The 13768-nt window shown below is 44.6% G+C and overlaps 1 protein-coding gene and 1 long non-coding RNA gene across 3 annotated transcripts in view; one reads left to right on the plus strand and one right to left on the minus strand.

Annotated features, from left to right (window-relative positions):
• Nucleotides 1-13768, minus strand: part of PCSK2 (proprotein convertase subtilisin/kexin type 2) — a 256763-nt gene that overhangs the window by 18758 nt on the left and 224237 nt on the right. The window lies entirely within an intron of this gene.
• On the plus strand, nt 293-6927 carry LOC129150997 (uncharacterized). The gene is made up of 3 exons (XR_008557798.1): nt 293-417; nt 978-1116; nt 6807-6927. It is a non-coding gene; the product is annotated as an uncharacterized LOC129150997 (long non-coding RNA).

Here is a 13768-nt window from a genome sequence, read left to right on the forward strand (position 1 = left end):
GGGGGAGGACAGAAGAGATGCTGCCAACTCCCACGCCCGAGGGAACCAGGGGCTGAAGGGGGGTCCTGCCAGGTGTTGGGGATTCCCCATCCAGGGAACTGGACTTGAACTTCCTCAGCAGCTCAACCAAATGACTGGATTCGGTTCTGTCTGCCCATGAAAACCACTATCTTCTAGTGAGGCAACCAGAATATTTTTCCCCCAGTAAGGATTCAGTATATAAAGTCATCCGAACTTATAATTTAAGCTGGGAATAAGGTGATGAGAAAAAACTGGAAGAATCTCGGTAACATTTACAAATGAACTGCTTTTAAAAAGTCAAAATATATGAAAAGGAAAATGAAAAAAACACCCCCCTAGGTGAAATCATTATTATCCAATTCTTATGCATCCTTTCACTCATTTTTCAATAAAAATGTAAGTATACATATATTTATACTTAGCTATATAAGATGGAAAAAATTTATCTTTTATTTTATATATAGTTACATATCATATATATAAAATTTTACATACATGTAGATATTATGATGATAAAATACACATTTAATGCCAAAATGTTATTACAAATCATACATGTATATACACATATGTATATATATGTATGTATATGCATACACACATATGTACACATGCTATATGCATATATACAAACAAAATAGGTATATATGTATACATATGTATATACATGTATATATATGCCTACATACATGTATATTTTTTTTACCCAATTGGATCATACCAAAATTTTTAAACATGACATAATATGACATTTTACTTATGCCAGGAAACACTGAATATAGGAGGGAAGTCTAATATGATCAAGTAAAAGAGCAAAAATAACTTTAAATACATAATGATATGCACAATGTTATTACCGTATGCTACTTAGTTATAAATGCCAAGCTTAGTCATGAATACTGGTTAGTGTTGCTTTCCTGGCTTGAACAGAACTTTTGGCATTCTCTATTTTCTAGGAGTATTTTCTCCACTTTCACCTCTCAGGAGTGGCCATTCCTTCTGGTTTCCCGTATTCTGATCCAGGCTGAGGGTGGCTGCTCTGTTTTCCCCTGCGGGCTGAGTGGAGGAGAGGGGTGCAGCGATGCCCTGTGGGAGGTGAGCAGCAGTGTACAGCCTCCCCTTTCTCCTTAGCCTGGCCCAGGCCCCTAGGTAACCCTCTTCTGGGATGGCAGTTCTGACAAATAGGGGCGAGAAGACAAATAGAAGCTATGGCAGAGACAGACTGTTCCTGCATGGCCCCAGGGATCCACAGTCCTGACTCAGTGGTTTTTAAGGGCAGAGATGCCAGAAGGAAAGAAGATGACTGGACTACCTCCAAGCTCTCTCTGCCTCCTTTCTGACCATGAGAAATGACATTTCGATAGCTTCTAACAGGACTTGGAGTTAATTAGCCTGTGATTGATTGAGTCGATACGTTAACAAAGATTTATTCAACCACTAGCTGAGAACTGTCCTCAGAGTCTTTGGTAAATCTAGACTGGAAAACTCCACCAACGTAAGCAACTGCTCTCAGGAACCAGGACGGAGAAAGAAATGGATCATCCTGACAGCTGGTGTAGGGGATCGCACTCCCAAACAGACTCGGATGTGGGCTCACTGTCAAGAAATGGCAGCCTGTGAAAGTGAAACATATGCAAGCGAGGGTAATGGATCTTTCCCCTGAACCAGTTCACAGGTGGGCTGCTGGTGAGACGAAGCATCCTTTGCTGAAAGGAAATCAATGCTAAGAGCGTTCTCGCCTTGGTGTAGGGAGAGGGTTAGATTGATTGTGACTAATTTTTCAGGGTTCCCTTTATGACTTTGCAGTCCTGCCCACCGAGAGGAGGGGTCCATTCCTCACGCTTGATTCTGGCTGGCCTCTAGTCTCGCTTTGGCTCACAGACTGTGGTGGAGAGTGATGCTGTGTCAGTTCTGAACATAGGTCTCAAGAAGCCCTATACACTTCTGCTCTCTCAGAACTCTGTACTGTGGGAGCAAATCCAAGGTTCCCTGCGGTGGATGACAGATCTGGCCCAGTCAAATTCACTGCCCCTGCTGACAGTCAGACTTGCGAGGGAGGCCATTCTAGACCAGTGCGTAGCTCCCCCTCTAGCTGACCAGGTAGGTCAAATGAAACAGAGCAAAAATAACTTTAAATACAGCGAGGCCAGCTGAGATTAGCTGAGGCTGTTCCAGGTCTTCAGAACAACCCAGCCAACTTGTAGATGGTAAGTAAACGTAAATGGTGGTTATTTTAAGCTACTAAGTTTTGGGGCAGTTTGTTATGTGGCTTAGCTCATGAATACACAGAAAGCAACTGTTTCTGAAGAGTAAACAGCAAATATTATTTGTATTGTATGGGAGTATGCTATTTGCCCACAGGAATACTTTGATTCCTAGGAATATTAAGCTTCATTTTCTAAGCAAGATAGAACACATAAGGCAATAATAATTATATCCTTGTTTCTAATGATTGGGTATTAGAACCAAATAGTTCCAGGGTAAAACAGACCAGTGAGACTGCTGGTGGGAAGGCAGACTGGCGCAGCCACTGTGGAGAACAGTATGGAGTTTCCTCAAAAAATTAAAAATGGAACTTCCATTTGGCCCAGTAATCCCACTTCTAGGACTATATCCCAAGAAAACAGAAACACCAATCAGAAAGGATATATGCACCCCTATGTTCATAGCAGCACAATTTACAATAGCTAAGATTTGGAAACAGTCTAAGTGCCCATCAGCAGATGAGTGGATTAGAAAACTGTTGTACACCTACACAATGGAATACTACACTGCTGTAAAAAAGAAGAAATTCTTACCATTTGCAACAGCATGGATGGAATTGGAGAGTATTATGCTAAGCGAAATAAGCCAGTCGGAGACAGATAAATATCACATGATTTCACTCATATGTGGGATATAATGATCAACATAAACTGATGAACCAAAATAGAACCAGAGTCATGGAAGCATCGAACAGACTATCCAACCTATGAGGGAAGGCAGGGGGGAGGGGGTAAGAGATCAACCAAAGGACTTTTATGCATGCATATGAGCATAACCAGTGGACACAAACAGTAGTGGGGTGAGGGCATATGCTGGGGGCTGGGTCCGGCTGGGGAGAGGTCAATGAGAAAAAGGAGACTTATGTAATACTTTAAACAATAAAGAATTAAAAAAAAAAAAAAAGATAGGCCAGTGAGGATAAAACCCTAGTTCTGGGGCAGATAAGTGGGGATAGGGCATCTCTAAGAGGACTGAGAACTGGGTATAAGATAGGTCTGTTATTGGCATGCTGCACTTTCCTGTTGTAAAAATAACTTAATCAGAGCCACTTTCCAATGGAGTCAGAACTGCCTAGCCCCTCACACCCTTAGACCTTTAGAATGTGAAAACAGGGCACTAATCTTCGGACTAGGCCTAAAGCAACATTATATCTCAAACAACTGTTTGCAAAAAAAAAAAAAAAAATGAGGAGAAAGCAGATACTATGACTTCGGACTGGAAATGAAAAAAAAAATTCTTTAGAGGTAACATCACTATGTTGCCCTTCCTTCCTTCTATTGATGTAAATGTTGCTCTTCCGTTTCTCATACATATCCCTTGCCTTAGTCTCCTACCCACAACCCTTGGGATTTCTCTTGTTGCCTCTCACGCTGGCCTTTTCTTTTTAGGTTAGCACTGTTAAAATGATGCCCTAAGTTCCAGTTCTGCCCTGGCTTCACCTGAACAGCAACCGGGCAGCAATCGAGACACAACTACTATGACCCACATTCAAACAACAATCAGTTGGAGGACAGTCATAGCAAGCACTTCTAAGGCACTTACTGTATGTGTGTCAGGGGTCACTCTTTTAAGTACTTTATATATTGACCTATCGAATCCTCACAGCAATCTTATGTGGCAGCACCATTTACACTAGCTACACGAAGGATAAAATACTTTGGAAGAAACTCAACAAATTGGAAAAAAGAGCTAATTACCAAATAAAACTTTGAAACTCTATAGGAGTACTGTTCTGGCCACGTAGCTCAGTTGGTTAGAGGATCATCCTGATACAACAGGCTGTGGGTTTGATCACCGGCCAGGATGTACATAAGGAGCAACCAATGAATGCATAAGTAAGTGGAACAACAAATGGATGATTCTCTCTCTCTCTCTAACCCCCCCCCCCCCCCCCCAAAAAAAAAATTAAATAAAAAGAAAAGAAACTCCGTGGGAGGACAGATGGCTTGACCCACTGGAAAGACACAACAACAGGTCATGTTCTTGGATAGAAAGACAGCACCACAGCGATGTCAATTTCCCCCAAGTTAACTTATACATTGAACACCATCACTCAAGATTCAGTCAAGCAAACATTGCCACACTGGGCAGTTCAACAGAGGGAATTTTATCCAGGGAACAAGTGGTAAACAAAAGCCAAAAACCCAAATGGGGCATGGAGTGGGGGTCACCCACCCAGAGATGACTCAGGAGCCTGCACAGCGGGTGGGATCTGGGCCTGCAAGAATGGGCTGTCCCCTGGGTGGGGGTGGGGTAAGGGGTCTCCCGCCCTTTTTCTGCAGCGCAGGGTCAGAGAATAGAATGACAGTCAGACCTGTCTGCACTGTTGACACTGGAATTGCTTGCTCCTCTTCTACTTCCCCTACTACATTTTTTAAATTGACATATATTTGACATACAATATTATTATTATTTTTGAAGATGGCAAATTCATTTAGATGAAAGTTAGCACATGGTGCAACTCCACTCTGAATTCTGTCTTTGAATCAGTCTCTCGCTGTTTAGCAGAATTAGTGCCCCGCTAGAGTTTTCACCAAATGAGAATGTTCACCCAGGCACTACTGACTGTATTTAACGACTGTATTTTCCAATGAGGGGCGTTTTGCGCCCAAGGAGACAATTTTGGTGGGCACAACTGTGTGTGCAGGTATGCACTACTAGCCTTTAGTGGTTAGAGGCCAGGAAGACTACTAAACGTTTACAATACATAAGGCAGTCCCCGATGTCCCCACAGCGAAGAATGATCTGGCCCAAAGTGTCCATGTGCCGAGGCGAGGAAACTGCTCTAACCTGTTGGCAAGGACACTGAGTGTACAGTTGCTGGTTTTTAGAGCAGAGCCTAAAGAGCCTCTCACAAACCCAACCTTTTAAAAAAGTTGATGCAGATTTTGTATTGTGCTCATAATGTAGAAATGTCACAAATTGCTTACTATCAGTCTAGGTAAAGTTCCAGCTAGAGCTTGGCTCTGTGTCCCTAGTAAACACCTGTATCCCAGGAGGTGAAAATCCCGCTTTGAGGAGCTTAGGGCTGAAGTGAATCAGTCCCTGTAACCAATGCCCAGTGACCTGGGCTAATGACCAGACCAGGACCTGGCCCAGTGGTGTTATCTGCAGGTGCTGGAGGCCAGTCTTCTGGTCTAGCTTACCTTTTCCTAGACACTCAACTATACTAAGTGTTATTTTCCAGTCATCTTGACATTGCAATATAACACTGAGAGACTTTAAAAAGTTATTGTATATTTATTGTGAAAATCACATTCATTGTAGAATGATTAGTATATATACTCTGAAGAAAAAAAATCCTTTATAATCTTCCACGACTAGAAAATCACTGGTGATATTTTGTGGATTCCTGAAAGTTTTATATATAAATGCAAAGTATAAGAACAGGTTTAATAATATATCCACTTTTGTGGCTCTGCTTAAAATGTATTTCTTACTATTATATCATTAACATATCCTCAATAATTAAATATTCTTTTGCACATAATTTTTATTAGTCTTATTAAATAGCCATTCCATAATTTACTCCTTTTCTTAGACATACATGGAAGGCTATTTCTAGGTTTTAAAGTATTGCAGTGGACATCGTTTTCTTTCTTTCTTTCTTTCTTTCTTTCTTTCTTTCTTTCTTTCTTTCTTTCTTTCTTTCTTTCGTTAATCCTCACCTGAGGATATTTTTTTTTCTGTTGATTTTTAGAGAGAGGAGTGAAAGGGAGGGAGGGAGGGAAGGGGAGAGAGAAAGAGAAACATCGATGTCTCTCTTTCACATCGATTGGTTGCCTCCCACATGCACCCAGACAAGGGCTGAGTTGAACCTGCAACCCAGGTACATGCCCTTGACTGGGAATTGAAGCCGCAACCCTTTAGTGTGTGGATGGATGCTCTAACCACTGAGTCACTTGGCCAGGGCATCTTTACTGCTTATTTGTGTTCTTGCTTTATGAATAGCAAAGCACCAAGCTCCAAAATATAATATCCTTTGCCTATTTTTCTTTCATGATATTTTTTTTATTGATGTGTTAGAGCTCTTCCTATATTAAGGCTCATAACCAAATTTCTATTATCTATATTGCATATATATTGACCAGTTTTTTTCTTTTGTCTATTGTATTTAGACTTGCAGAAGTTTTCTGACTATATTTTTAATCTATTTTTTAGAAATACATATTTAAAATACCATATAAAACAATGCGTTGATGTACAAATACTGCCTTTCTTCACTCACAGCTCATGAAACAATTTCATTTAAATTATTCACAAACGTATTTGACATTTGTGTTTGTCCTCACTATGTCACTGATTACTTTTTTGTCACTTAACAGTTACTCTGGGCCATTGTGAGAGTCATTGGTGCTGTTTGCCAAATATTTCTAGCTGTCCACTATCTAGGCCTATGATAATGCTCTGTTTGGCCCATTTTAATCAATGAATTGTAAGTGGGAATGATTGACACACAGTATCATTTCTAAGATGAACCAGTTATTGTTCAGCACAGTTCTCTCTTTCCCTCTGCACAGTGATTGGCAATGTTCCAGAAGTCAGCCCTGATCCCTAAGAGACTGTGACGAGCAGAACCTCCTGCGGACCATGAGGGATGTGTAGCTGAATGAGAAATCGTGGTGTTTTAAAGCTTCTGAGCTTTTGGGGCAGCTTGTTACCACAGCATAAGGTAGCCTCTCCTGACTGATACAGTTCATTCTATTCACTTCCATTTAGGTCATATCAGATAGAGCATTAAAAAAAAAAAAAAAAAAACCCTGTGTATGCAGTCTCTAGAATTTTTATCCCAAACCACAAGTAGCCATTCTTATAAAATTAGAACTTTGCTTTTTTCACTTTTCTCTAGATATATATTCTTATTCTTGGCAACCGCACCACCTACTAAATTGCCTTACGCTTTTTTTGTGTGAATAAAAACCTTTTAATTGGAAAGACATTAAGAACCACACAAGTAGAGTGAATAGCATAATAACTCTCAATGTATCCATTACTTAGCTTTAACAATGATCAGATTTGCAGAAGTTTTTAAAGGTTTTATGTAATAATACTTATTACTTTTTTTTTGTTAAATATTTTCCCTTTGTGTTTATGCTTAGAAAGTTTCTCTTTGCAACAATACCAGTGATTGAGTTATGTTTTTTGTGCAAGAGATAAAAACATCAATGATTGAGCCCCAACCCAGACATGTGCTCTGACCGGGAATCCAACTGTGACCTCCTGGTTCGTAGGTCGATGATCAACCACGGAGCCATGCTGACTGAGCATTTTCATTCTTTATCTACTACTTTTCCACACATGGAGTGTTGGAGGGGGTACTAAGTCATGCAGGGCCTTAAGCAGGGGCGATGGGTGAATGGATTCTGAAAGGAGCTGGGCTTACTTTCAGAGAATTGCTGGCCACACCTGTAGGGAGAAAGGGGTTGGTCCCAATTTATGTTTCTTCAAAAGTGGTTGTTGAGACAAGGAATCTGGAGCAGGTAGTTAATTTGGGGAGAGATGGTCTCAAGAAGCATTAGTGAGCAGTGAGGTAGCAAGAGACAGGAGGGAGAAATGACTATCCAGCGTGAGCTGATGAGCAGGTTTCCCTGTGGGCAAGTGGGCTCAGTCCCTCGGGAGATCCCTAGTGAACCTGCCACTGGGACAGCGAGGCTGATAGTTGCCCTGGGGGTGTTAACTCCCCATGGAGCACACTGAGGAGTGTAAATCCATGGTGCCCAGAAGTCCTCAGGAGGGTGCAGAGAGAGGATGGCTGGCCCTGTGGGAGCGGGGCCCTGCAGACGGCTATGGGCATCGCAGAGTCGGCCTGGTGCCCTCATCGGGTTCTGTGGAGTCCACCAGGAGTGGGGTGAGGGTGTCAGAATCTCCGGGAAAGCCAAAAGGAGGATGGTGCCATCACCCGAAGCCCACCAACCCTGTCTTCCGTTTCTTGTCAGAAGTGAAAGGAGGGATTGTAGCTGCAATACCCGTTTCAGAGGCTGAACCGTTTAGTCCTCCCTGTGGCAGCCCTGCTCAGCTGTGAACCTTCGTTTGGCTTTAGGGCATAAATCGGCTCATGGAGAATTCCTGAGAGCTCCTTGGCAGGAGGCATTCATTGCCCGCCAGAGGCCTCGGCACCTGCTGCCACTGTGTCAGACCCACTGCTCTGATTAAATTCCAGCAGGCCGCACCAGGGCCTGGCCTGGCCCATTCCGGATTAATCACTGTCTCCCTAGGCAGCCCTCCACCTGCCTCCCTTTTCTGGATGGTGGCTTTTGACCCAGTCACTTGCAAGTGACCCCCCTCTGGTACATTCCGAGTCTGTGCATGTGCCCTTTGCAGCCCCCCAGGGAATAAACCATCAGTGCTCTGTCTCATCGGTGCCTCAAAGGACTTCTGATGGCCTTGTCCTGAAATATTCTCAAGCTGTTCCCTTTGGTAGCACCCTGAGTGTGATTAATACGAGGTTGGGGTGTAGTCATCGGAACCAGCTGAAGACATGTCAGGGGTGCTCTGGGTGGCTGCATTTCCTCAAGATGTGGAAAGAAATTCATGAATCAACTGTCACTTTCAAGGCCCTGGAGTGTTACCTGAATTCTCCTCCCTGTTGTTAGCGTGATATAAGAGACTGTGTCCTGTATGCCGGCCTTTGTTGCTCCATCAGTCTCTACGCAAGGGCTCCATCTTTTTCTGGCCAGCAAACACATGGGCTGGTCCTTTCGACCCAGAGAGCAATGGCTCTAGGGCTCAGATTAGGTTTTACTCAAACTGCACGTTGGAGATTGTAGCAGAGGTGGCAGTGGGTATCGGCCATATCCCTTAGACCTTATATATTCTGTGCACTGAAATGCCAGCACTGGCACCTCTTGGTCTAAGGGCTTTCTCCCAAGAGTCTGAAGGCTGCTCAGCACACCTGCCCCTGGGCTGAAAGCGCTGGGCATTTACTTACACAGTGACATTTACCCCAGCTCCCTTGACATCAGGTGGGATAACTTCAGTGTGTGTTTTACATAGTTTGCCAATTTCCCAATGGGATTGTGCTCCAGTTGCTCACAGTGATAGCTGTAGCACACCCTTTATTGGTCCTTTTCTTCCCTGTAATACCTTCCTCTTTACTACTGGTGGTCCCTTGATTTCCCAAATTAACTACTTGAACTCAATCCTTGTCTCAGGGTCTGCTTCTGGGGGATCCCAGACTAGGAAGGTACTTATTAGATATCTCATAATCCCGGGGTCTCTGACTGTAACCTACTTCCCATATATAATGTGAAGGTTGCTTTAACTGTAAATTCAATATGTGGGCTATGACGTGAAGAGGAAAACATTGAGATAAAGGAAAACTTTTCCTCTTCCCTTCCTCTCATCTGCTCTTTGTTGCCTCCTCACGTATTTACTGAGCAAACTTTGGAGATGCAAACTCAAATCCCTAAGGAGCCAGGTAGGTGATGTTTTTGTGTGAAGCAGAGGTGATACAATTGGGAGTGGTGGGGTCTGTGGCAAACAGTACACTCCAGAGCAAGGTCTCTTATTCTCCTTTCTCTTAAAAATATATTTTTATTGATTTCAGAGAGGAGGGGAGAGGGAGAGAGAGATAGGAACATTAATGAGGAGAGAGTCATTGATTGGCTGCCTCCTGGCATGCCCCACACTGGGGATCGAGCTTGCATGTGCCCTGACCGGGAATCGAACCATGACCTCCTGGTTCACAGGTCAACACTCAACCACTGAGACATATCAGCTTGGTATCCCTCTTCCTTTTATCATTACTACTAGGAGCCCAGTGCATGAATTTGTGCACCTTGAAAGGAACTGAGCTGTGAGGCTGCGGTGGGCACAAGGGCGGATCTCGGCCCATCCTCTCTGTCCCTGCCCGGCCCCTCCTACTGCGGCCCCTGGTCCCCTGTCTGCTGGCGGCCCCGCTCTTGCCACAGCTCCCATGCACTGATGGCGCCAGCCCCTGCTCGCATCTGCTGATGGCATGAAGCAATTGGGGCCAGCTCCAGCAGTGGGTGTGAGCGGGGCCGGTGCCGTCAGTGGGTGCAAGTGGTAGCTGCTGCCCTGATCGCCCCTCAGGAGCAGGGGGAGGTGGAGAAGCCCTCAGGGGCAACTGGGGCCAGCAGCCGCTGCTCCCACCCACTGATGGTGCTGAGCGATCGGGACTGGTGCTGGGCTCCAGCAGCGGCTGCAAGCGGTGACTCTGGCACCAGTAGCCTGTGCAAGCGGGGCCAGCACCCGCAGTGGGTGTGAGAGGCGGCTGCTGGCCCTGATCGCCCCTTAGGAGCAGGGGGAGGTGGAGAAGCCCTAAGGAGTGATTGGGGCTGGCAGTCGCTGCTCACACCCACTGACAGCACCAAGCGATTGGGGCCAGTGCCGGCCACCGGGTGCCGGCAGCAGGTGCGAGCGCCGGGCGGGACCACGGCGTGTGGGAGCAAAGAATTTTCAGTAACCACCAGAGGCTCGCCCCGATGACAGAGACTGGCGAAGCCTTGGTCTGGCGCCCTCGCTCACTTGCTCCACCATCCCACTGTGGCTGGCACCCACCATGTTCCGCACTCTGCCACCTGCTGCCGACACCCGCCATGTTCCCGTGTGCACCCCCTGGTGGTCAGTGCGTGTCACAGCAACCAGTTGTTCGGTTGTTCCACCGTTTGGTCTATTTGCATATTAGGGTTTTATATATATAGATGTTGGTCAAACAAAACCTATCTGCAGGATGCTAAAGTTCAAAGGCAAGCATAAGAAGTGCCTTTGTGCCAAAGGTAATTATCTGACTTTTGCTTAGGTGGAGACCACCTTGCAGAGGTGGATTTTTCTTTCTAGGAGACCAGACAACTGAAATAACAGGGAAGAAATATATAATAGGAATGTATAATACATGACCACTCACAAAATTCTACAATACTCTTCAAAAATGTCACCTTGAAACCAGGAGAGAATCATCCCCATAGCCTGGGGGAAAGTCAAATGAGAAGTCATGTATTTTTTATCATACTCACTTTACTTTCTAAAATATTTACATGCTGTCATCTGAAGATAAGTCATAACAAATTTTCTCTTAAGTTTTGTCGTGCTTGGCATGCTTTGCAGAGCAGTCACACTTGAAAGGGCCCTTTGAGTTGCAGCAGGGGAGGCTACAGATGGAGGAGAGAGAAATGCCCAGACGTGAGATGCGGTGGAACAGTTCAAAAGTCCGTGGAAAATGACGGGAGGCACCCAGGGATGTGCTGCACTGAGCACCATCTGCATTGTAAATTCTCACGGAGGGCACATGTCACCTGCTCGCCTGACTCTCTTTTGGCCTCGAGTGTCAAAAAATGCTTCTCAGTGAAAATTCATGTCTGCCGGGAAGGGGGCCACCTGCTGTCACTGGTGCTGGGCTTGGATGTGTAACCATTTCTTTGCAGCCACACAATGAATAGTGCGATAAGGAAACAAGCTGTTTGTCTGTACAAGATTCATCCTAAAAAGTCCTAAGGGTCTCTGGGTATTGACATGCAGCTGCACCATCACCACCTTCCCCTGGATCCTGTTGGGAGACCCCTCCCTCTGTAAATGGCATGGTGCCTTTCAAATGTCAGAGGTCCTTGTTGCTGTCTCAGGCTGAATGTCAAGAGCTGATTGGCATAACCTTGTAATAAAACATCACTTCATTATTTCCCCAACGGGCCCCATCCCAGTGTCAATGTTTATCTACTGTTCACTTTCAAAAACTCAGTTTTTTATTTCATAATTGTGTTTCTGGGATCTCTTTGTTAAATTCACGAGTGCTGAATGGTTTAAAGTGTGAGGTTTTTTACTTGAATTACTTAGAAAAGTTGTTCCTCCACCGTCTTGGGAAACTTCTCATTTTTTTTTGTTAATCCTCACTGGAAGATATTTTTCCATTGATTTTAGAGAGAGTGGAAGGGAGGGGGAAGGGGAACCTGCAACCCAGGTATGTGCCCTTGACCGGACATGAACCTGTGACCCTGTGGTTCTCGGGCTGATGCTCTAACCATTGAGTGACATCGGCCAGGGTGGGAAACTTGTCATTTTTAGGAAAAACAAAACCTTAATGTTTCAGGTGTTTTTCCTCTTTCCAAAGGGAATTCCCAGACTCCTGAAGGCAAAGCTGGCCTTTTATTGTGGGGAGAATAAGTGGGTATCTAACTGCTATAGTTGAAGGAAAGTCAGCAGTCTTTAACCAGGGGTGTGCTGGCAAATGCTTAACAACCGGCTCTCTGGAGGGGGCACAAAAATCTCTATTTGCCAGTTTCCATATCTAATTTCAAGTTACTCATGTGATGTCATCAGGAGTCAACTCCAGCTTGGCACTGCCCCTAATGCAGACACATTTTCCTCTCCTGGTATTACATGATGGGAAATTTTGCATGCTTCTCCTTTGAGGGTCCATGTTAGAGAATGGAGAGGTCCCAGAGGAGAAGAAAAAAGTTGTCCTTAGATCAACTATCAGTCATCTTGGCTATAAACATCAAGAGTAACCTGGCAAAGTGTCCATGTCGTTTCCATATTGCTTGAGTCTGCCAAATCCCCCTTTTGGCTGTCCATTCTAAGTAGAAGCTGTATTGATTTTCTAGGGCTGCCATAACAAAGTACCACAAGGCTGGTGGCATAAACAACAGAAACATATTGTCTAGCAGTTCTGGAAGCCAGAAGTCCAAGGTCAAGGTGTTGGCAGGGCTGGTTTCTTCTGAGGGCTATGGAAGAAGGATCTCTTCTCTCTCTTGCTCCTGGTGTCTGGTGGTTTGCTGCCAATCTTTTATGCTCCTTGGCTCGTAGAATCATCACCCCAATCTTTGCTTTAATTTTCTCATGGTGTTCTCTCTGTGTCCAAATTGCCTGAGTGCCTGTGTCCAAATTACCCTTTTTATGCAGACACCAGTCTTATTGGATTAGGGGCCCACCCTGCTCCAGTATGACCTCATCTTAGCTAGCCACCTCTATAATGACCCTATTTCCAAATAAGATCACATTCTAAGATACTTCAACATATAAATTTTGGGGACACAATTAAACCCATAACAGAGGGGGAACATGTGGTCTTATATTTCTGTTTAGACCGTTGAAAGAATTCAACAGCTCAGAAGAAGTGTCATCAGAGGGCTGAAAGGCCAGGATGCGTATAGATGACTGCCATTTGATGTTATTGGGATAGAAAAGAAAGGGGCTGTGCTAGCAACCTTCTAACTGTCCTCTGATCCCTCAAGTTTTAAACCTTTCCAAAAGAACCTCCCTTGGAATCTAGCAGGGGGAAGACGTCTCCCCTAATTTTGGGCCAAAATGCCCCCCTAAAGCATTGGAGTGGAGCAGATGGCAGTTGGGTAGAGGCTGACAGGTTGTGATAAAGGATGGTGCTAATGGGACCTTGTCCAAGAAGTACCATGTGAGCATAAACCTCAAGGAGGAGAAAAAATTGATTGAAGGGATAGATATATAAAGTCAGTGAGAAACAGCAATGTGAGAGTGGCCGAGCCCCATGATTGCAGGGCCCTAGTGGGGGGAT

This window comes from Eptesicus fuscus, chromosome 12, assembly GCF_027574615.1.
Source record: "Eptesicus fuscus isolate TK198812 chromosome 12, DD_ASM_mEF_20220401, whole genome shotgun sequence".
Taxonomy (NCBI): domain Eukaryota; kingdom Metazoa; phylum Chordata; class Mammalia; order Chiroptera; family Vespertilionidae; genus Eptesicus; species Eptesicus fuscus.